This window comes from Haliotis cracherodii, unplaced genomic scaffold, assembly GCF_022045235.1.
Source record: "Haliotis cracherodii isolate W230 unplaced genomic scaffold, xgHalCrac1.p SCAF_10, whole genome shotgun sequence".
In the NCBI taxonomy this organism is placed as follows: Eukaryota; Metazoa; Mollusca; class Gastropoda; order Lepetellida; family Haliotidae; genus Haliotis; species Haliotis cracherodii.
The window spans coordinates 11,021,596-11,043,697 of NW_027266265.1; the positions used below are offsets into that span (position 1 = coordinate 11,021,596).

At 38.8% G+C, this 22,102-nt stretch overlaps 1 protein-coding gene across 1 annotated transcript in view; it reads right to left on the minus strand.

Moving 5' to 3' along the window:
- Nucleotides 1-22,102, minus strand: part of LOC139454056 (zinc finger protein 64-like) — a 210,099-nt gene that overhangs the window by 126,284 nt on the left and 61,713 nt on the right. Inside the window, exons 9-10 of the transcript XR_011652432.1 lie at nt 13,835-13,879; nt 239-326 (exon numbers count right to left, since the gene is read on the minus strand). The gene's annotated coding sequence lies outside the window, so the exon portion shown is untranslated. The remainder of the gene's footprint in view (nt 1-238; nt 327-13,834; nt 13,880-22,102) is intronic.

Here is a 22,102-nt window from a genome sequence, read left to right on the forward strand (position 1 = left end):
TTATGACCTAACTGAATAATTATTGTCCAAATATGGTCTGATGAATAAGAAAACACTTTCAAATTTGAACTGGATATTGTCAGTAGGCCTTTTTTTCAAACTGTATCAGTGCACATGACTGACCCATCTCCTACAGTCCTGGGGAATGTGTCTGCGTTGATATCATACGATGATGGCATCTCAGTAAACTCTGAAATTGACAGGATGGAATGTAAGATGTGGAAGAGGAATTTCCTACCTGAAAGCTGTGGAGAATCATGAAAATACTCCATCTTTTGAGCCTAAGTTCCTTTCCAATCTCTGGTATTGAGGCAGAGGCGACAGCTCTTCAAAAACAAGAAATTCCTTGAATTAGCTGAGGTGCATTTAAACATTTGATCGAGTCCGATACCCACCTCTTTCAATACTCCACACATACAAAGAGGACCAAGACGAAGGCTTTTATTACAATGGCTAAATTTATCCAATCCTGTATTAAATTCTATATAGCATAATTTTTAGATGTGATATCAATATTCTTTATTAATATCATAAACTGATAACCTGATCAATTCATAAAGAATGATGAGAATGTCTATCATTATCTTTTAAGATTTATAAAAATTATGCAATATACCACACCACATATAAAAAAAAAGAGTCAAAAAGGTGATATTTTATATTTTGAATGCACAAAACTCATTTGGTCTTGTTCATGTGCACTACTAGTAAAGGGAGGTAACTCTCATTAAGCACTGCTCAGGTATGTTAACATCTCTCGTCAGCTGGTTCTTTCTAATCAATACTGGATTTTTTTTTAAAAACAATAACAAAAACTCACATTGTTTTTACAATCCTCTGAGGAGAATCTGATATTTTTTCACTTTCTACAGTTTGATAAGAAAGTTTGAAATAATGACATCAAATAACTGGCCCAAAATGTAAATGTTAGTTTTCATGGTAAAATAATTCCCTATGGTATTAAAAACAGATTAAAGTATTTTTAAATTCTTCTAATCATATTTGTTTGTTAGATAAACCATATCACAAATATGTACACCTTCATTCACTTGGCCTCCTGTGAAGCTCAGGGTTAGAATTGGTCAGGGTTAGGCTGGGATGGGTTGGGTTGTCAGACTCACTGACATGGTTGATGCATGTCATCGCATTACAATAGCGTAGATCAGTGCTCATGATGTCAATCACTGGATTGTCTGGTCCAGATTTGATTATTTACATCCTCATCTAGCAGGAATATTGCTGAGTATGGCATCAAAGAACAAACAAAATAAAGAAAAATCATCATTCTGTACAATTTTATATCCTCCAAATTGTGAAAGAGTAATGGCTCATGCTCTGATTCGGTGACCTGTCACACAATTAGTCAAGTCTTGACAGTAATATGGTAATAGTCAAATTAACTAAAGGGTAGAGAGCAGCCTAGCAGTTAAAGTTTGTTTGTTGTTTAGCACAATATTCCAGCTAAAATTACAGCAGCTTGTAATTATTCAAGTCTGGACCAGAGAAACCAGTGATTGTTATCATGATCACCCTCCCAAGTGTCTGAGCCTGACCACCTGATCCATCAAGTCACCACATGCCACAAGCATGGGCTCCTGGACCTAGTCTAACCAGGAATCCCAACATTTATCCTAACGGTTAGTGCTTTGGCTTATCTCACTCTTTTCTTTAACAATATTTCAGCCATACTAAGCAAATACAACAAAAATGGATTTCACACATTGTACCTATCTGGAGAATCAATGGGACTTCACACATTGTACCCATGTGGAGAATCAACAGGACTTCACATATTGTACCACATGGAGAATCAACAGGTCTTCACACATTGTACCATGTGGAAAATCGATAGGACTTCACACATTGTACCATGTGGAGAATCAACAGAATTTCACACATTGTACCAATGTGGAGATTTAACAGGACTTTACACATTGTACCATGTGGAAAATCGATAGGACTTCACACATTGTACCATGTGGAGAATCAACAGAATTTCACACATTGTACCCATGTGGAGATTTAACAGGACTTCACACATTGTACCAAGTGGAAAATCAACAGGACTTCACACATTGTACTATGTGGAGAATCAACAGGACTTCACACATTGTACCACATGGAGATTCTACAGGACTTCACACATTGTACCATGTGGAGATTCAACAGGACTTCACACATTGTACCACATGGAGATTCTACAGGACTTCACACATTGTACCATGTGGAGAACCAACAAGACTTCACACATTGTACCATGTGGAGATTCAACAGGACTTCACACACTGTACCACATGGAGATTCAACAGGACTTCACACATTGTACCATGTGGAGAATCAACAGGACTTCACACATTGTACCACATGGAGATTCTACAGGACTTCACACATTGTACCATGTGGAGAATCAACAAGACTTCACACATTGTACCATGTGGAGATTCAACAGGACTTCACACATTGTACCACATGGAGATTCTACAGGACTTCACACATTGTACCATGTGGAGAATCAACAGGACTTTACACATTGTACCACATGGAGATTCTACAGGACTTCACACATTGTACCATGTGGAGAACCAACAAGACTTCACACATTGTACCATGTGGAGATTCAACAGGACTTCACACATTGTACCATGTGGAGAATCAACAGGACTTCACACATTGTACCATGTGGAGATTCAACAGGACTTCACACACTGTACCACGTTGAGATTCTACAGGACTTCACACATTGTACCATGTGGAGAATCAACAGGACTTCACACATTGTACCATGTGGAGAATCAACAGGACTTCACACATTGTACCATGTGGAGAACCAACAGGACTTCACACATTGTACCATGTGGAGAACCAACAGGACTTCACACATTGTACCCAAGTACTGGCTTGTCACACCAGCAACCCTGGTCACATCCCCCACGCGCTTGCCGTAAGAGGCGACTATGCATGTCATAGTATCCCTACTGTGTAGATTGATGCTCATGATGTCAATCACTGGATTGTCTGTTCCAGACTCAATTATTTACAGACTGCTGTCAGATAGCTGGAATATTGCTGAGTGCAGCTATAAACAACAAACAAAACAACAAAAAACAACATAGGTACAATGCAAAGTACATTTCTTGTGTCCCTTGCATATGGCACCACGTAGCTCGGATATTACAAAAAATACAAAACAAAACTCATTTAATCCCTCCCACAAAGAACTTATTATGACTTCAGCCCATGAAGGACATCTACTTGAGTGAGTGAGTGAGTATGGTTTTAAGCCGCTTTTAGCAATATTCCAGCAATATCATGGCAGAGGACACCAGAAATGGGCTTCACACATTGTACCCATGTCGGGAATCAAACCCGGGTCTTTGGCGTGACAAGCAAACGCTTTAACCACTAGGCCATCCGACCGCCCCACATCTACTTGAACATACAGATATACAATGATGGTTTACTCATTTTAACTTGACATGGCAAACCCTAAACTTATTTAGCAATCCTAGAATTTGACCACTTTATTAACTCACATCTCAAGGACATCTAGCAGTTAATGATTTTAAAGAAATAACATCTCAGTTTCAAGATAATGGTTTTAGAGTTTCCTATGTTTTCAGTTCTATTCTCAGAAATTTCATTTGGAAATGACAGATATATGTTGATGTTTTATCAATTTTGTACTATAAAAAGGAAAAATGAACCACTGTTTATATAGTCACTTTTTATTCATAAATTACTTTATACAATTTATTAAATTTTTCAAAACAAATCCAACAAATCTGTAACACTGTCTTCCAACCATTTATCAAAGTTAAAACACTCAGAGCTTCTTACCACAAAAACATGGCATAAAACCTGACAAAGTATTCAACCTATAAATGGTCTCTTTGAAAAAAAGCTGACTTTGAAAATGTTAGCGTAGCATGCTTACATCACCATTAATCAGGGGAGGACACCCACTAACAAATCTTAAAAAGAGTCTGTGAGCTGATACATCTTCCATTGACGTGTTTTGCTTTTAATTCAAACTCAGTCAAATATCAAAAGATTAGCAAGATTATTTGTGACCCGAATTTATAAAACAATAGCATCTAAAAAGATAAATTGAAATAGATTAATGGGGCACCAACACCTTTTTAAAAAATCTTCATTCATTTTCTAAAATCATTTCTCATGATCCTGACTTTGATAATATATCTGTCTTACACATTTTTCACTTTTTCTCCATCTTCATTTACCATACATATTTTTTTTCCAGTGGGGAAAAAAACATAATGTCAAAAAAATAAATGCCTCCAAACTTTTTAAAACTGATCTACACCCAAGCACATTTACGATGTCATCGACATCCCTGAACTTTTTAATAAAACTTAATCTCCAAGGGGAAACTAAAGGCGGTGAATAAAAAAATCACAAAGCCAAAATGTACATCAATTTACTGATACTTTTAGCCTGAAACATCAAAGTCGAACCTCTCTGCCAAAAAAGTTTCAAACTCGCAGAATTGATTGGTGACACATTGGATGCCAGTGAGCAAAACTCAGTTATGCCGCAAGCAGGGGACGAATTAATAACCAACGCTATTCATCTCAGACTAGGAATGGCGGAAAGAAATTTATTTTGGCTATGCTCAGGCCAGGCCAATTCCAATTTCATTACAGCATAAAGTCCAGTTATCCCTACCAGTCCTCAACACTTTTATCATTAGTCATTAATTCATTCAGCCAAAACTGAGCGGGATCATTTTCTCGCGAAAAATAGTGTGATTTCTTTAGAAGCGTCCATTTGCCGTCTCGAATCCATCATCTAGGCTTCCTCAAGACATTGGTTTTGGAGCCCCCCAAATGCCATCTCATGCTCTCGCATTGACGCTATGATGCCGTGCATACATGCTATAATCAACAGCGCATTCAAAATTGAATGAAAGATGATCCGTACGTCGGCAATATTTAAGAAACGGCATTAGATATCTTCTGAAGAAAGAGTCCTCGGATAGCACAGAGAGGCTGCTTGAATTATGCATAAAATCAGGAAGTCAGATGGACCCACGATGAATAATAGGACACCTTCCCTTTCTTCCCCGACAAATTCTCTCTATTTGAGTGATATTGAGCATAAACTAATTACGCTGCCCCCTCCAATACAAAGGACGCGCATTTCCGTGACCCGTCTGCCCTCCTCTATTCTACAAATTGATTTTCAGTGCACAACGATATGAATATGAGCCAAAATTTCAGTGATAAATATCAAGCCGTTCTCAAATTGATTTAGGTCTGACATTAGTGTCAAAGGGCCTATTCCCATGTTGGGGCGGCCATGCGAGATAATTTTTTTGCAAAGTCGCAGGGACTATTACATTGTGATGAACGAGCTGTATGCACACACATCATTAAATGTATTTAACCTCGGCCCCAACTGACGGAGGCAAATAGCTTGCCTGGCACTGAAGCGTGTGTGTTACTCGGGGCCAATCTCTCAACTGTGCATCATAGCCCTCATCCACAGATCATATCGTTTTGGAATGTGTGAATGATAGAGAGAGCGGCAAAGACGAACATATGCAAGGACTCGCGAAAATATGATTACTGTCACGTCAATCCCACGATGCCCCAGGCAGGCCCAGCTGCCATGACAAGGATGGAGCATCGCCTCTCTGTGTCAGAAAAACTCTCCAACAGATAAACTCGGCCAATAAAAAGCCCACCTCTTGACAGCTACAATTGATAACTGTAGCTATTTTTCAAAACTTACAATTCAATGTTACAAAATGATGACATATGAAATTTCAAGAACTTGAGTTTCCAAAGAAAAGGAATATTTTTACGACTTATTTTAACGATTTCCAAAACCAATAACGATCATAATGGATTAAAATGTGCAAAACATCTGTTTGGGATTTTTTTTTTTAACTCTTTTTACCATTAACAAACTTAAAAACATTTTCCGGACAATTATTAAAGGAATAACTCAATGTATTGTTCACATGAAGGGGCAGAGAGAAATATATTAAAATGTTTTTTTTTTGCTTAAAGTATTTAACACTGATATAACTTATAAGGTTTTTTATCGTGTGAGATGGAAATAAGCTCACTGGAAGAAAACTTCGGATTGAAAAAGTGATACTCAATAACATATTCACGGAACACATTTTAAATAACTGAATTGTTACAACAGCTGTATATATATATGCCCTGTCCAAATGTTAAATACAAGCTCACAGTACTAAAGTACTCATGGAAATGGAAAAAAACTGTTTTGCTGGATTTAATAATCGACACAATGCATTACGTAGATGTAAATACAAAATAACAAAACAACAGGAAAAGTACTAGTCTGGATTTGCTATTTTTATCTCAGTGCTAAATACAAAATGTACTTTACAGGAGGTAATTTGTAGGCACTTTCAACATTCAAATATAAAACTAATTCCAAATTGACATGGCAGAAACAGGCTATAGGCATTATGCAAATTAGCCTGGAAAAAAGTTATCAAAACAACAATAAAAATAACAGCTATGTTTATGTACATAATAATAATGACATTTGAGTTGTTGTTTGCGAAAGGAAATATGTTACTTTTACGTTCTGATATTTTGACGATGATTCATTATCCCACAATGCCACTCACAAATCACTAACCACTGACAAATCACATGCACGTGGGTTTCAAGCACCTGTTTTCACCTGTCCGTCAAGGTGTCATAGGTCATGGACATTCACCTTGATCTACTAACACCTGGTTATGCTTAGTTTCACAATAGTCTGTTTTGTTCATATTTTTACACACTTTTACGTGTAAAAAGACATAAAAACCTTTGATACGCTGTATTTGTGCCAAGGCCCAATTAGTACTAATTGAGTTGTGTGAATATTTATATATTTTGTACATTATCTTCATTTATTTAAAATCTGAGATCGAAAAAAAGTTTTTTTTCATTTCCATGAGTACTTTAGTATTTACATGGCAGTCCATATTTTCTTGTGTACATAATAGATTCTTTACAGAAAACACAGCAGTGTATATATTTGCCTTGTAGCTATTATTGAAAAAGTTTTAGTTATATTAATGTCTGAACTGAAGTTATTCTAACCGTGATTCTCACTGTGCATGAGTTTACTTCGGTTCCCAAAAGCATCCCCCTTTGGTGCCCAGGGTGCTTATTACAGTGAATACAGTATTTACTAATGAATGTTAAGTAAGTGAAGACATTTGAAACCACCTCTACGTCACATGTATGAAAGTTTAATGATTATTCAGTAAAACTTTTGCAAGTAACGACTTGACGCCTTGAAATTTAAAAAAATATCATAATCCCTTGCTAAAAATATTAAAAATCATTTCTGTAGGGTTAGGGTTAGGATTAGGGTTAGGGTTAGGGGTAAAGCAGGGGTTTTGGACGGAGAATTTATTTAGATGTCAGGACTTGTACAGTACCTATGAGGTGAGGTGAAATTGGGTTTAACGTCGCTTCGAAGATTTTTGCATTTATGTAGCGACATGCATGTATGTGTCTGCTTGTACTAGTCCGGACTGATGCCGATTTATAGTGTTAGCTCACTGAGATACCATGCAGCAGTTGAACATGAGTACCCCACTCAGACACAGTATACTGACTCCGAGCCGACCAGTCCTTGTTTTAGCCCCTTGATGTCAAGCGCCAGACAGGGTAACAACAAGTACCATCTTTTAACGTCTTTAGGTATGACACGGCCGGGGATCGAACCCCGGACCTTCCGCTCTCCGGGCGGACGTTCTACCACAGTACCTAGGAACACAGAAACCTTGGGTTTCATTGGTTTGTCCTGTGGCAAAGTTCGACACAACAGTGTTCGACTACACAAAGAATAAAGAGGAGAATTTATGGATGTCAACTTCTTTATTATGAGGAACACTTATTACTGCATCATCTCCATGTTGATATCGTATCAAGTCTTTGACATCCATAAATTCTCCTCCTTGTGTATCATTTTTAAATACCTTTCAAAGACTTAGAAAGAATATATCTCATTTTATCCATATTTAAATTCAAACCCAGACCTAACATGTCACCGGCAAACATCAACCCCACTGGGCTATCACTGTTCAAGGGTTAAAGTTTAGATGATCATCATGGCTAAGTATATGACATGAAAAGGCCCAGGTGACCTAGTTATGGAGATGTGGCAAAATGAGTTCATGTCACACCACCGCGAGTATACTCCTAAGGGAGTTGTGATTGTTGAGTCTTCCTGTTTCAAGCTTTCCTTTTTTGTCCTCATGTAAGGTCAGGCTGCTAGATATGATAGTTGACTAATTGTCCTGTGCCACTCAACAGTGATGCCACACCATTTACTGCTGTTTTTCTGTCACTATAAAACAGTGTATGGGGACAGGACTTGTCACTTGACAAACATCAGCTCCATTATACAAGACAAACATCTTTCTACCTTTACTAACAAGCAAGAGTTTTTTATGCAACAATACACTTCAAACAAGCAACTGTACCCTTGTCAATAATCTGATTTGGTTAATTCAATATCTAATTCCAGAGTTTCAAATAAATTACAGAATTTATACACATGGGTTTTTTTCTATTTCTTTGTATTTTAGATGTGAGAATCTCCAAATCTGCAAAAATATTGAGCACAAATAAAAGGGCAATCCCAACAGTGCTATTGGTTAAAAATAGATTAATCAGAATAAATTGTATAAAGATGTCTCCCTTAATAATTGTGATGCGGTGAATGGTTAATATATTAATGTGGTTGAGTTAACCATTCCAAATATAAAAGTGTGTTGATAACATATTTAGAATATGCAAAGTACTCTGAGATCCAAACCCAGGATCATTAGATTCAGTCACAACCCTTTCCCCTCCACCCCTTCCCCTGCATCTCTTCTCCTCCACCCCTTCCTCTCAACCCCTTCCCCTGCACACCTTCCTCTCAACCGCTTCCTCTCCAGCCCTTCCCCTTTTCCCCCATCCCTTCCCCTTTTCCCTCCACCCCTTCTCCTCCACCTTTCCCTTCCTCTCCACCCCTTCCTTTAACCCCTTCCCCTGCACCCCTCATCTCCACCGCTTCCCCTGCACCCCTGCATCCTTCCCTTCCACCCCTCCCCCTGCACCCCTTCCTCTCCACCCCTTCCTCTCCACCCCTTCACCTCCACCCCTTCCCTTCCTCTCCACCCCTTCACTTCCACCCCTTCCCCTGTACACCCCCCCCTGCATCACTTCCCCTGCACCCTTCCTCTCCACCCCTTCCCCAGCACCCCTTCCTCTCCACCCCTTCCCCTGCACCCCTTCCTCTCCACCCCTTCACCTCCATCCCTTCCTTCAACCTCTTCCCTTCCACCCCTTCCCGTCCACCCCTTTCCCTGCACCCTTCTTCTCCCCCCCTTCCCCTACACATCTTCCACCCCTTCCTCTCCACCCCTTCCCCTGCACATCTTCCACCCCTTCCTCTCCACCCCTTCCCCTTTACCCTTCTTCTCCCCCCCTTCCCCTACACATCTTCCACCCCTTCCTCTCCACCCCTTCCCCTGCACATATTCCACCCCTTCGTCTCCACCCCTTCCCCTGCACCCTTCCTCTCCACCCCTTCCCCTGCACATCTTCCACCCCTTCCGATCCACCCCTTACTCTACACCCTTCCCTTCCTCTCCATCCACCCCTTCCCCTGGACCCCTTCCCCTGCACCCCCATCCCCTCCATCCATTCCCCTGCACCGTTCCCTTCCACCCCTTCCCCTGCGCCCTTCTCCCCAACCCCTTCCCCTCCCTATGCCTATACAGACTGTGTCAGTAACTCAGTGGTGGTGTAAGTGATAACGGTCTAAGCATCACGACAACAGGGCTGTAGCTACAGGTATATACACCATGATGTGTTGGGCAGAGAAAACAAGCCCTCGTATCAAGCTCAATAGCTCAGGTTAATGCTGGAAATACAACAGACATTCCTCTTCACATTGAGGTAACATGAACCAAATTCATTTGAGAGGAGCCTATCCTATCACAGGATATAAGTCAGGACGGATTATATCAAGCACATGCCGGCAAATGATGGACGGTTTGCATTATTTGTAATAATTGTCAAAGTTATAGAGCAGTGTTAGCATTGGTTACACAAGCTAAGAGAAGATGGGTTTCCAGGAGAAATCCTAAATTAAACAAAACCCACGATGCGCACTAAATAAAAATGTCAGATGCACGTGTTTGGAGTCAGCATCTCACTCTCCATCTTGGTGGGCCCTGCTCGCTCTGAACCATCGTTAAACGGCATTTGAAGCACAAGGACCTATCTGCCATAATAATTTACATTTACATGAATGCTCAATTGCAAGGAGTAAATTGACTGCCAACTTTTCTGGAGGTGCTCATAAGGGCAGCCATTTCAAAGACATTCCCTCGCAACATCTGGTAATGGCTGTATTCTGTTATATCATTTCTGGTGAAGTTTTTCCCCCCACTTGACAAAACGTCTACTTTGAGTGTAGGAATGGGTAGAACTACAGGGGCTGTGATGATCACTAATTAAATTGCCGTCTCTCATCAGTGCCACATCTCTAACAAGGTGAGGCTTAAATGCGAACATTTTAACAGATGTACCTCCCTCAACAGAAAGATGGCAAATTTATTTTTATCGCAGAGAAATAGGTCTTAGTCAAATTTGTGTCGGCCTCTGATTTACGAGTCTCTTGCATGAAGCTGGAACAAGCATGATACAAATAATACTTCAGATCAGGAAGTTAGTTTTTTTAATTGAATGATAAACAAATATGCAGATCAGCTGGCTGGATGAGAATGACTTTGTACGCCCATGACATGCATCAGTGCTAAGGCCAACAGTCAACTCAATGAAATATAGTAGCCATGTCATAGTTAGTTGAAATAGTAGCTATGATAGTTGGTACATACAGAAGCTGAGACACAGTTTGTACAAACAGTAGCCAGGACACAGTTGGTACATATAGTAGCCATGACACAGTTGGCACATGTAGTGGCCATGACACAGTTGGTATATATAGTAGCCATGACACTGTTGGTACATACAGTAGCCATGACACAGTTGGTACATACAGTAGCCAGGACACAGTTGGTACATATAGTAGCCATGAGACAGTTTGTACATATAGTAGCCATGACACAGTTTGTACAAACAGTAGACATGACACAGTTGGTATATATAGTAGCCATGACACAGTTGGTACATAAAGTAGCCTTGACACAGTTGGTACATACAGTAGCCATGACACAGTTGGTACATACAGTAGCCATGACACAGTTGGTACATACAGTAGCCATGACACAGTTTGTACATATAGTAGCCATGACACAGTTGGTACATATAGTAACCATGACAGAGTTGGTACATACAGCAGCCATGACACAGTTTGTACATATAGTAGCCATGACACAGTTGGTACATACAGTAGCCATGACACAGTTGGTACATGTAGTAGCCATGACACAGTTGGTAAATATAGTAGCCATGACACAGTTGGTACATATAGTAGCCATGACACAGTTGGTACAAACAGTAGACATGACACAGTTGGTACATATAGTAGCCATGACACAGTTGGTACATACAGTAGCCATGACACAGTTGGTACATACAGTAGCCTTGACACAGTTGGTACATACAGTAGCCAGGACACAGTTGGTACATACAGTGGCCATGACACAGTTGGTACATATAGTAGCCATGACACAGTTTGTACATACAGTAGCCATGACACAGTTGGTACATACAGTAGCCATGAGACAGTTGGTACATATAGTAGCCATGACACAGTTGGTACATACAGTAGCCATGACACAGTTGGTACATACAGTAGCCATGACACAGTTGGTACATACAGTAGCCATGACACAGTTGGTACATACAGTGGCCATGACACAGTTGATACATATAGTGGCCATGACACTGTTGGTACATATAGTAGCCATGAGACAGTTTGTACATATAGTAGCCATGAGACAGTTGGTACATATAGTAGCCATGACACAGTTGGTACATATAGTAGCCATGACACAGTTGGTACATATAGTAGCCATGACACAGTTGGTACATATAGTGGCCATGACACAGTTGGTACATATAGTGGCCATGACACAGTTGGTACATATAGTGGCCATGACACTGTTGGTACATATAGTGGCCATGACACAGTTGGTACATATAGTAGCCATGAGACAGTTGGTACATATAGTAGCCATGACACAGTTGGTACATATAGTGGCCATGACACTGTTGGTACATATAGTGGCCATGACACAGTTGGTACATATAGTAGCCATGACACAGTTGGTACATATAGTGGCCATGACACAGTTGGTACATATAGTGGCCATGACACAGTTGGTACATATAGTAGCCATGACACAGTTGGTACATATAGTGGCCATGACACAGTTGGTACATATAGTGGCCATGACACAGTTGGTACATATAGTAGCCATGACACAGTTGGCACATGTAGTGGCCATAACACAGTTGGTACATATAGTAGCCATGACACAGTTGGTACATATAGTGGCCATGACACTGTTGGTACATATAGTGGCCATGACACAGTAGGTACATATAGTAGCCATGAGACAGTTGGTACATATAGTAGCCATGAGACAGTTTGTACATACAGTAGCCATGAGACAGTTGGTACATATAGTAGCCATGACACAGTTGGTACATATAGTAGCCATGAGACAGTTGGTACATACAGTAGCCATGAGACAGTTGGTACATATAGTAGCCATGAGACAGTTTGTACATATAGTAGCCATGAGACAGTTGGTACATATAGTAGCCATGACATAGTTGGTACATATAGTAGCCATGACACAGTTTGTACATATAGTGGCCATGACACTGTTGGTACATATAGTAGCCATGGCACAGTTGGTACATATAGTAGCCATGACACAGTTTGTACATATAGTAGCCATGACACAATTTGTACATATAGTAGCCATGACATAGTTGGTAGATACAGTAGCCATGACACAGTTGGTACATACAGTGGCCATGACACAGTTGGTACATATAGTAGCCATGACACAGTTGGTACATACAGTAGCCATGAGACAGTTGGTACATACAGTAGCCATGACACAGTTGGTACATACAGTAGCCATGACACAGTTGGTACATGTAGTAGCCATGACACAGTTGGTACATATAGTAGCCATGACACAGTTGGTACATACAGTAGCCATGACACAGTTGGTACGTATAGTAGCCATGACACAGTTGGTACATATAGTAGCCATGGCACAGTTGGTACATATAGTAGCCATGACAGTTGGTACATACAGTAGCCATGACACAGTTGGTACATACAGTAGCCATGGCACAGTTTGTACATATAGTAGCCATGACATAGTTGGTACATATAGTAGCCATGGCACAGTTGGTACATATAGTAGCCATGACAGTTGGTACATACAGTAGCCATGACACAGTTGGTACATACAGTAGCCATGGCACAGTTTGTACATATAGTAGCCATGACATAGTTGGTAGATACAGTAGCCATGACATAGTTGGTAAATCAGAGTTACAGCAGCAAGGACTATGGGATGTTCTTAAAAGCCTACTTTAGGGTCAAACTGTCAGGCCTCACCTGGCTGCACTGGTTTCTAATCTAACCCTAACTACAGTGATTGTTGCTCACAGCTTTGATCTCTGGTTTGTCTATTCCAAACAGTAGACAGAGCAGCAGGCTGGCACTGTGTATAAGTAGATAAATGCAATTTTATATACAAATAAATTTATCAGTTGTTAATATATGTCCCTGGACACAGAATTCTACTAGTGTTAGTATTAACACCTTGGCACTCCATACTCACAATGCCTCTCGATGACAAGTTGATAGAATGGGTGACCGGAGGTTTCTGAATGCAAAATGAAAGTTCTTGTTACTTTGTAGCACAAGCACTATGATGGTTTGAACACATAAAATTTGAGGTATCCAATTTACTATACAGAACCTGGTTAATTGTGTTTCATTTTACAAGATAATATAGATGGTTGCTTGTGCTACCAATCACTGGTTTACCTTGCCAAGACTGAATTAACTTACAGGTCAATGTGAGCGAGTGAGTGAGTTGGGTTTAATGTCGTTTTTAACAGTATTCAAGTCATATCGCGGCGTGTCAGCTTAATGTGGGAGGAAAGCCCAAAATAATGCCGGTCTCAAACATTTACCATTTCAGTGAAACCCATGAGCACGGGCATGGTGCTGACAAACCTAGAAACATATTCGGGGAGAATCACGCCTTGGGCAACTGGGCCACCCATGCCCCCCCAGGTCAATGTGATTTTGATACAAATATTGCTGATTGTGATTAAAAAACAAATCGCTCAAAGAGTCACTCACTCACTATGTTCCCCTTCATCTTGTAAGCCCATTAGCTTGTCACGAGTTCTATATGGCACCTCACAAAGAATGACTACAACATTGCTGATACAGCACAAAGCAATATTCTACCAACCGATATTTCAAATCACAATAACACTTCTGATTTAAATAGCTGATTTGATGGTCATATCACTGCAAGAGTTAATATTTTTAGAAAAGAATCTCAATCATTGTATGCAAGCATTTTGAAAAAATTATGTGTAAAATTATAAGTTACAAAATGCAAATTTTGTTTACTAGATTATTCAATGTAAGTGTGGTAATAGACATTAGGAAGAAGTGAGTGAGTGAGTGAGTATGGTTTTATGCCGCTTTTAGCAATATTCAAGCAATATCACGGCGGGGGACACCAGAAATGGGCTTCACACATATTGTACCCATGTCGGGAATCGAACCCAGGTCTTTGGCGTAACGAGCGCACGCTTTAACCACTAGGCTACCCAACCGCCCCAGTTAGGAATAAAACACAATATAAATCAATTGATAGAGATTGGAAAGAGTGACGTCAAGTTTCTTTCATTATAATAATGATGTGCTGTATAGAACTAAACACTGCATGGCTTGCTTCATTACCTTTCCTCACTTCAGGTTGGTTTTTGAAGTAGCTATGCCACACACTTCCAATGACTGTGATACATGCAAGTAAAATATAATGACTAAAAAAAACACTGTTTGAGCAGACACAATGCCATACTTAGTTTAAATGCTAGTATCGGTGTTTCCTTCATTCAAATTGATTGAAAACCCACTCCAAACATTGAACTCAGCCAATGCCACTTCACTCAATATCTTCTCCAAGAGTTTGTGTTAATTCTCTCATGGTTTGAATAGAAATAAACATTGTGTTTTAATGTCGAGTAAGGTTAACAACACTAAACTTAACATTTGAAACCCCACTATGGGTGTTTGGTTTCGAATTCAATTTTGCACATTTTAATCATCAAGTAACCTATACTAGGTCTACATTGAAAACACAGTCAGTTTCTCTCCTAGCTTACTCATTCACTCTGAATGTTAAAGGTTGACCACCAGTCATGGAAGATCGCTCAGGTTACCCCCCTCTACTCTGACTGTCAGAAATATTTCTTTACCTTGTCCTTAGACTAACACTAAGTCTATGAAAACATTTCTTTAAAATAATTGAAATTTGTTATTTTCAAAAGAACCTTTGTGCTTCTGCTGTTTTCTTGTTTAGTTTGATGTAGACTTGCCTGGGCTTTTAGTAAAAAATAATGTTAAAAATATATATTCCCAAGTCATGGTTCAGGTTAGTCCTGTGCCATGACTGTGGAATTTATATCTTTTAGGTATTTTTTTAACTAAAAACCTAGGCAAGTCAAGATCAAACTAACCAAGTCTAGAAAACAGCAGAAGAGGAAAGGTTCTTTCAAAACATGATTATTATAATTATTTTAAAGAAATGTTTTCATTGACTAGGTGTTAGTCTAGGTTCAGGGCTACTTGTCCTACACTGTCTCGTGGGATGCCGGACCTGTCCAGCACTGAGACCAATGGTTTGTGGTAAGGGAGGAAGAGTTGAAGCAGGGATGAAGGCTTGGATGATGATTAAAATAATCAACAGCTTAACACCTTGCATCTTAGAACACAACACCTAGATACAATTATTATACATGAACTTCATGAGAAAAGTATATACTTGATTAATAGGTAGCAATGTGATGTATATTTTATATTGGCTATTAAATCACATGAATCGGACACAGGCAGGCAGGCAGGCAGGCAGGCAGGCAGGCAGGCACTCACTCACTCACTCACTCACTCACTCACACACACACACACACTCACTCACTCACACACTCACACACACACACAAACTTAATGACCCAAGTATCCTACGAGGCCTAATAAAATATGCTATTAAGTATGTCATACTTTTGGTTTTGAAGTTGTAATGTGTTCCCTTGTTCATCCAACCTTCTTCTCGATACACCATGAACAAGACCAGCAGTTCACACAACATAGGAGTGATGTTCCTCTATTGCCTGCATGGGCTAAGTGATACCTAAAAGGCAAAAATCATCCTGCCTCATCATAACACTAATAACAGTAGCTAGATGGAGATGTTGGAAAGTAGGACAGGGTCAGCTTTAAATTACATACACCTTTTATCAGAATCACAGATCCACACAGTATGGTGTTCTTACCCCTTTATCTACAAAGGAAAAAGTACAAAAATGGATAATGAAAACAAATTTTCAAATCGTAAAATCAAACAGAAAAATTGAAAAAAGAAGAAGAAATATTTTCAACTCTATGTACAAATTAGTTTTCTCAGTGTGAAACAATTTCACAAATACAATTTCTTTAAAAAATACTTCAACCAATTATTCTTCCCCAAACTTTTTTTCCCAATTGGTGAGGTTATAGTTGTTTTATTCCCATAAAACACACCAATATTGCTTGTGAAGACAACAGTTGTCACTCCGCTAGTACCAAAGAAAGTCATAAATGGCTTGCAGTCCCCAATCAGACGGCCAGTACACAGATTGGTATAATTGTATAAGGTGCCCTCTCCTTTCCTCTGAAGTTATATGAAGCAAGGGTCAATAGAGCCCACTACACCAGACAATCAGGAAACATATATGCTTGCAAATCTCTTTCCAAAGTAAACTCGATATTCTCTCAGCACCATAAGAAGTTTTAAGTCAAGAAATTGCTTTTCTTTGGAAAATGAAGAAATTGCTGGGAGAGAGATAACAACCCCGGCCTCATCAAGACCTTGCGATAATCGTGCTCTTATTGCTTGCGAGGAGAAATATTGGGACGGGGATGGAAACTCATCAAAAATTAAGGTGGCCGTGCGAAGCCTCTCAAGTTTTATTGATGAAAGCCCGGCAAAATGACTCCCAGCAAATTAAGAGGCTGAAGAGATTATTAATATTCTGTATTTGATTTCAACTGTGGCCGAATCAAAGGGCAGAAAAATCATGGCAAATTTCCCCGCCCTCGAGTTGTGAAGGGTCGAAGCAGGTAGAGTGTGGAGATCAATTTTCCGTCACTGCCATCTATTGAACTTTTCGCTCCATCCACCCTTTATGGGGTTCGCCAATTTTGAGAAAACTATAATTGAATTTGCATAAGGGCAAGGAAGCCATGAGCAGGCCACATATGCAGGCAAGGAAAGCGTTATTTCGAAGATGACACACAGAGACAATATCAATTTCTACACAATCTATACATCAATTAGCTCAATGTCGAAGGCCGAGGCCAGGATATGAACGCAGGACAATTCAATTAATACGGCTATAAGTCATGGAAATGATTTTCCCGCGCAACTTGTACCAAATATTCCCCAAAGCACACATTTCACGCCGAAGAAAATGAAAGTCTTGGCTAAGCCATTGGCCCTGTAACCCTCATATTAGTTTTTGATAGTATCAATTACTGGGTTTCACAACGGCTCCTCTTGAAGGTGATTTACACAGTATTATTGAGTAGCCAAAATGGTCAATATGAAGGCTTTTTCCTGCAAAAATGAGCAATTCATTTTGTGACTTGATGACAAGTCTCTCTGGGGTGATACATTGTTAGCGAGTAGTGGCACTCAATACTTTAAATAAGAAACAAGCGGAGAATTCTAATGCCGTCCCAATTTACTTTGTAGTAAATCCTCCCAACATGCCTTCAATGAAACACAAATAAATGACAAAAGGATAGCGCATTGTGCCGACAAAATTAGAACAAGCAAACGGCAGCATTACTGACTGAGTGATATATGCGGTTAGCGAGATGAAATTTGTGATTTGTCTACCAATGGCGGATTAAGAAATTGAAATAAAACTTGTTCCCACTGAGTCACATCTTCCAAGTCACCAATTTTCACCAACAGCTGAGCAAGATTCGATGACGAGCGCACGTCGTGGGGAAAAAACTGCTTGTTTTCTGAATATGAGATTAAACCTCTGAACAGGCAAAAAAGCAATCGGCTGTTTCTCCTCTTATCTCATTCTAATATTGTACAAGTTTAAATCCATTTTATTTAAATTTGACTGGGGATTGTCCAAGTGTTGGATCTTGGATACAGAGACAGGCCATCCCCTTCATTAATGACTGTATTTGGGCGGAAAATTTAATGTAATTGAATATCCAAACATTCAACCTGACACTGTTCGTGGCTTCCAGTGTGCAGTCTCATGCATGGTGTTAAGCTTCATGATGTTAAACGTCATGATGTTAAGCTTTAGAATGTTCACCCTCATGTCAATAGTTTATTGTCGAGTAATCACTCTGTTGAAATGATTAATGCAAGTAAAGATTATTTAGGAGTGGACTCTAAGTAGTCTGGCCGTCAGTGTTCCTTTTCTGAATTCCATTGTGTATAGTGGACACTCCTTAATATGCATGGTTTCATGTCCATGACAATAATCGTATTAACTAGTTATGGAAATAATAGGAAACATTATCATTTTCTGTTCATAATTTTGATTAAATTGATCTGGATTATTAAGTTTCCATTTAAATAAAAGGGATTAATTCCAGTTGTAAAAAGAGGTAATTTTAATCAAAGTTCGATTCTCACCATAAGAAAATGAGGGACTGACACAAAGATGAACATAGTGTGAAAAATTTATGTGCTTAATTACTGAAGACTGTCATTGATATCAAAATTAGGATATCCTGATGTAATGTGTCTCCAAATAATGAAATCTTGTATTGTGATACAGGTCTTAGAGGTCTTAGAGGGTATATATTTGTGTACTGGAATGGCCAATGGATGACTTGCACATGTTTATCATGTAAACTACACTGATATGCTGGGCCTATTTTGGCCTATTCTGTATAAAGGACAGGGAAAATATTGGTTCTTCTTTTTAGTTTTTGTTTGTTTGAAAATCAATGCCATATGGTACTTTAATGTGTTCATTAGATTTCAAATTCAGCTTCCCTTGTTGCGAGAATGTTATCCTGTCTGACAGGGATTTGGAGTTACCTGCCCCTATTATTATCATTTTGTATTGTTGTTGTTGGTGGCAGTGGTTTGTGACATGCTGAAATATTAAAAAAAGAAAATAACAAAAACAAGAAAAACAGGCAACTCTTCATGGCCAAGGTGATAAATAAAACTGCTGAAAAATAAGACTAGCAATATTTCATTTCATCCTCAACACTTTCAACATGCCACCCCCTGTTGGTGGTGAATTACCTTAAAGACATTGACAATTTCATCACTGACAACTAATCAATGCTTTTTTAATGCAACTGACAAAACTGACAAGGCATATCGCATTACAAGCTGGTTAATGTCAAACTGCCAAAAAAGCCACTTGACATCTGAATCAAAAAACATTCATCACTAGTCACTAATCATACTTCTTACTCATTCCAATAAAAAAATAAAATCCTCATTAATGTGAGTACAGCGAAATTGGAATAACCAATTTTCAAATCTGAAATATTGGATTTAAATTCCTCGAAAAAAACATTCCCGTTCCTTCTTGGTCACATCAGTACACGACATCAAAACAGTTTTTGCAATAATTAAACGTAAACAGCTATAATTGAGTATGTTATGAAATCATTTTCTTCTAAAGATCCATAAAGATTTTTCATTATAACATAAAATGTCCAATACTGTTGTTCATTAGTATTAAGGGCAAAATAACCAGTTCATTTCAATGCGTTGTCAAAGAAGAGATCGAGACTTTTGATCTTCTTTATTGAAAAGTTAACGAGGGAAAATGATATTGTTTTCTATATATGAATACACGCTGTTAACCCTCGAGCCATGTTCATATACTGATGACAATGTCGAACCAAATACAATGCATGTAATCTACATTATCGCTGCAACAAATTAACTTTAAACCCATAAACGGCAAGTCTTTATAGTTGTCCGAAAGCTCAAATGAATCCTGAATTAACCTTCCTGATGGATTCAGCCATTTGGAAACTTGTAATAACATGATGGAATTCAGGTATATGTCAAGCCATTCTGTGTTATAGCCCAGTGCATGATTTCATCAATGCTGATTCGAAAACACATCATTTCCATAAAGGAATGACGGATGATGTAGTTTTTGTAAATTAATAAAGGAAAAAGCTGATGGCTGGCTGTTGACATGGGACAGCGTTAAGTAACAACGATACAATCAAAAAGTGAAACGGCTTGATCAATGATGTTTAGTTAATTAATTAATATTCCTCCCACTTTCTGACATGGCAAGTTCTGTCAATATTGGATAACGTTCTGGTGCCACAGTCTCCGCAAACATCAACACACAAAACAAGCCGCGGGGAGATGATTGAATGATAAATCGGCAAGAGTATTAATGTAAGCTGGAAAAATACTGCTGTTCTAATCAGTGCCACACGACATTTACCTTCCTAAAGCCTGAATTTTGACAGTTTGCGACAATAAACATGGTGTAGCAATTGATGACTACGCAAGCCTGACAACCATTATGCAGACGTTTTCTCCACGACCTATCCTATTACAATTCCTCTGCAGGTGAGCTGTGATATTAACGCAGAATCGGCACACAAATTTCCCATAAATCCCTATGATTATGCGAGTAACACTGATTTATCGCTTGGCAGCTCATGATACATCATATAACGAGCTAAGAAGATGAAACATAATTGCTCTAAATAGACACACGCATCGGTAAAGTACCGCATCATATGTCAACAAGGACTCTGGATGCGATTGAGATGATTTTCCTTGCATAATTCGCCCTCCAAAAGCCCAAAAGATCATTTTAACGACAACCAAGAAAAAAAAGGTTTTATCAATTTCCCCATACATCAGACTCCATGACATTAAATATGTCTTAGCTGGGATTTCCCTTACCAGTGATTATTCATTATGAATAGGCTTAACAATGTTTAGTTCTCTTAGCTCAGGGTTTTAATAAAACTACGACCAGGTTTACGAGGCAAACTCATTCTGGCACAGGATCTGTTTCCTGTGTTTATATTTCTATGTTTAATGGGCTATTATCATGTCAAATAAAATATTCTATCGAGTTACTTTCTAGCATACCTTCAACAGAGCCAACTTACAAAGGCGTTTGTATCATTTTCTGTAGGATTAATGGCGTTAAAGCATTGTCCTCGACCAAACGACCACAAAGAGGTCACTCCTGCCACTCTGCAGCCACTAAGATGCTTACAGTATACCTTGTAATTACTGTGCACACATTTAATTTGTATGTACCACTTATTGGCAAATGAGTCATAGAATTAGAAAATGTGATCACGTTATTGACTTAAACTATCGAATTAAGTCTGTGAAAATTAGATTCCTTTAGAATGTGTTTGTAATTTGTGAAAATTTCACTCGATGGAAACGATTCATACAAACGTCTTATCCAATTTAATTGAATAAAATATCGTTTTTGATACTTTGCTACTTGAACTAATTGAAATTGTTACTTCAAATTGAGATACAAGTGTCTGAAATTTAAGTACTTTATTTAAAATGTCGTTTTGAAATTGAAAACGTACCTTCTTGATAAAATTTGTGATCTTTAAAACAATCTCCCATTTCAACTTTCAAATGGATATTACGAATCTCTAAATCATATCAAGTGACAGTTGTTTGTTCAATGAGGAATCACAGGGAATCAGGGAAAAGCAATTCTAGTCTTGCAACATTTTCTTCTGCAGTAAATGAAATAAACTGAAGTAAAAAGTAAATAAAAAAACATTTCAAAACATGTGTTCAATAATTTAT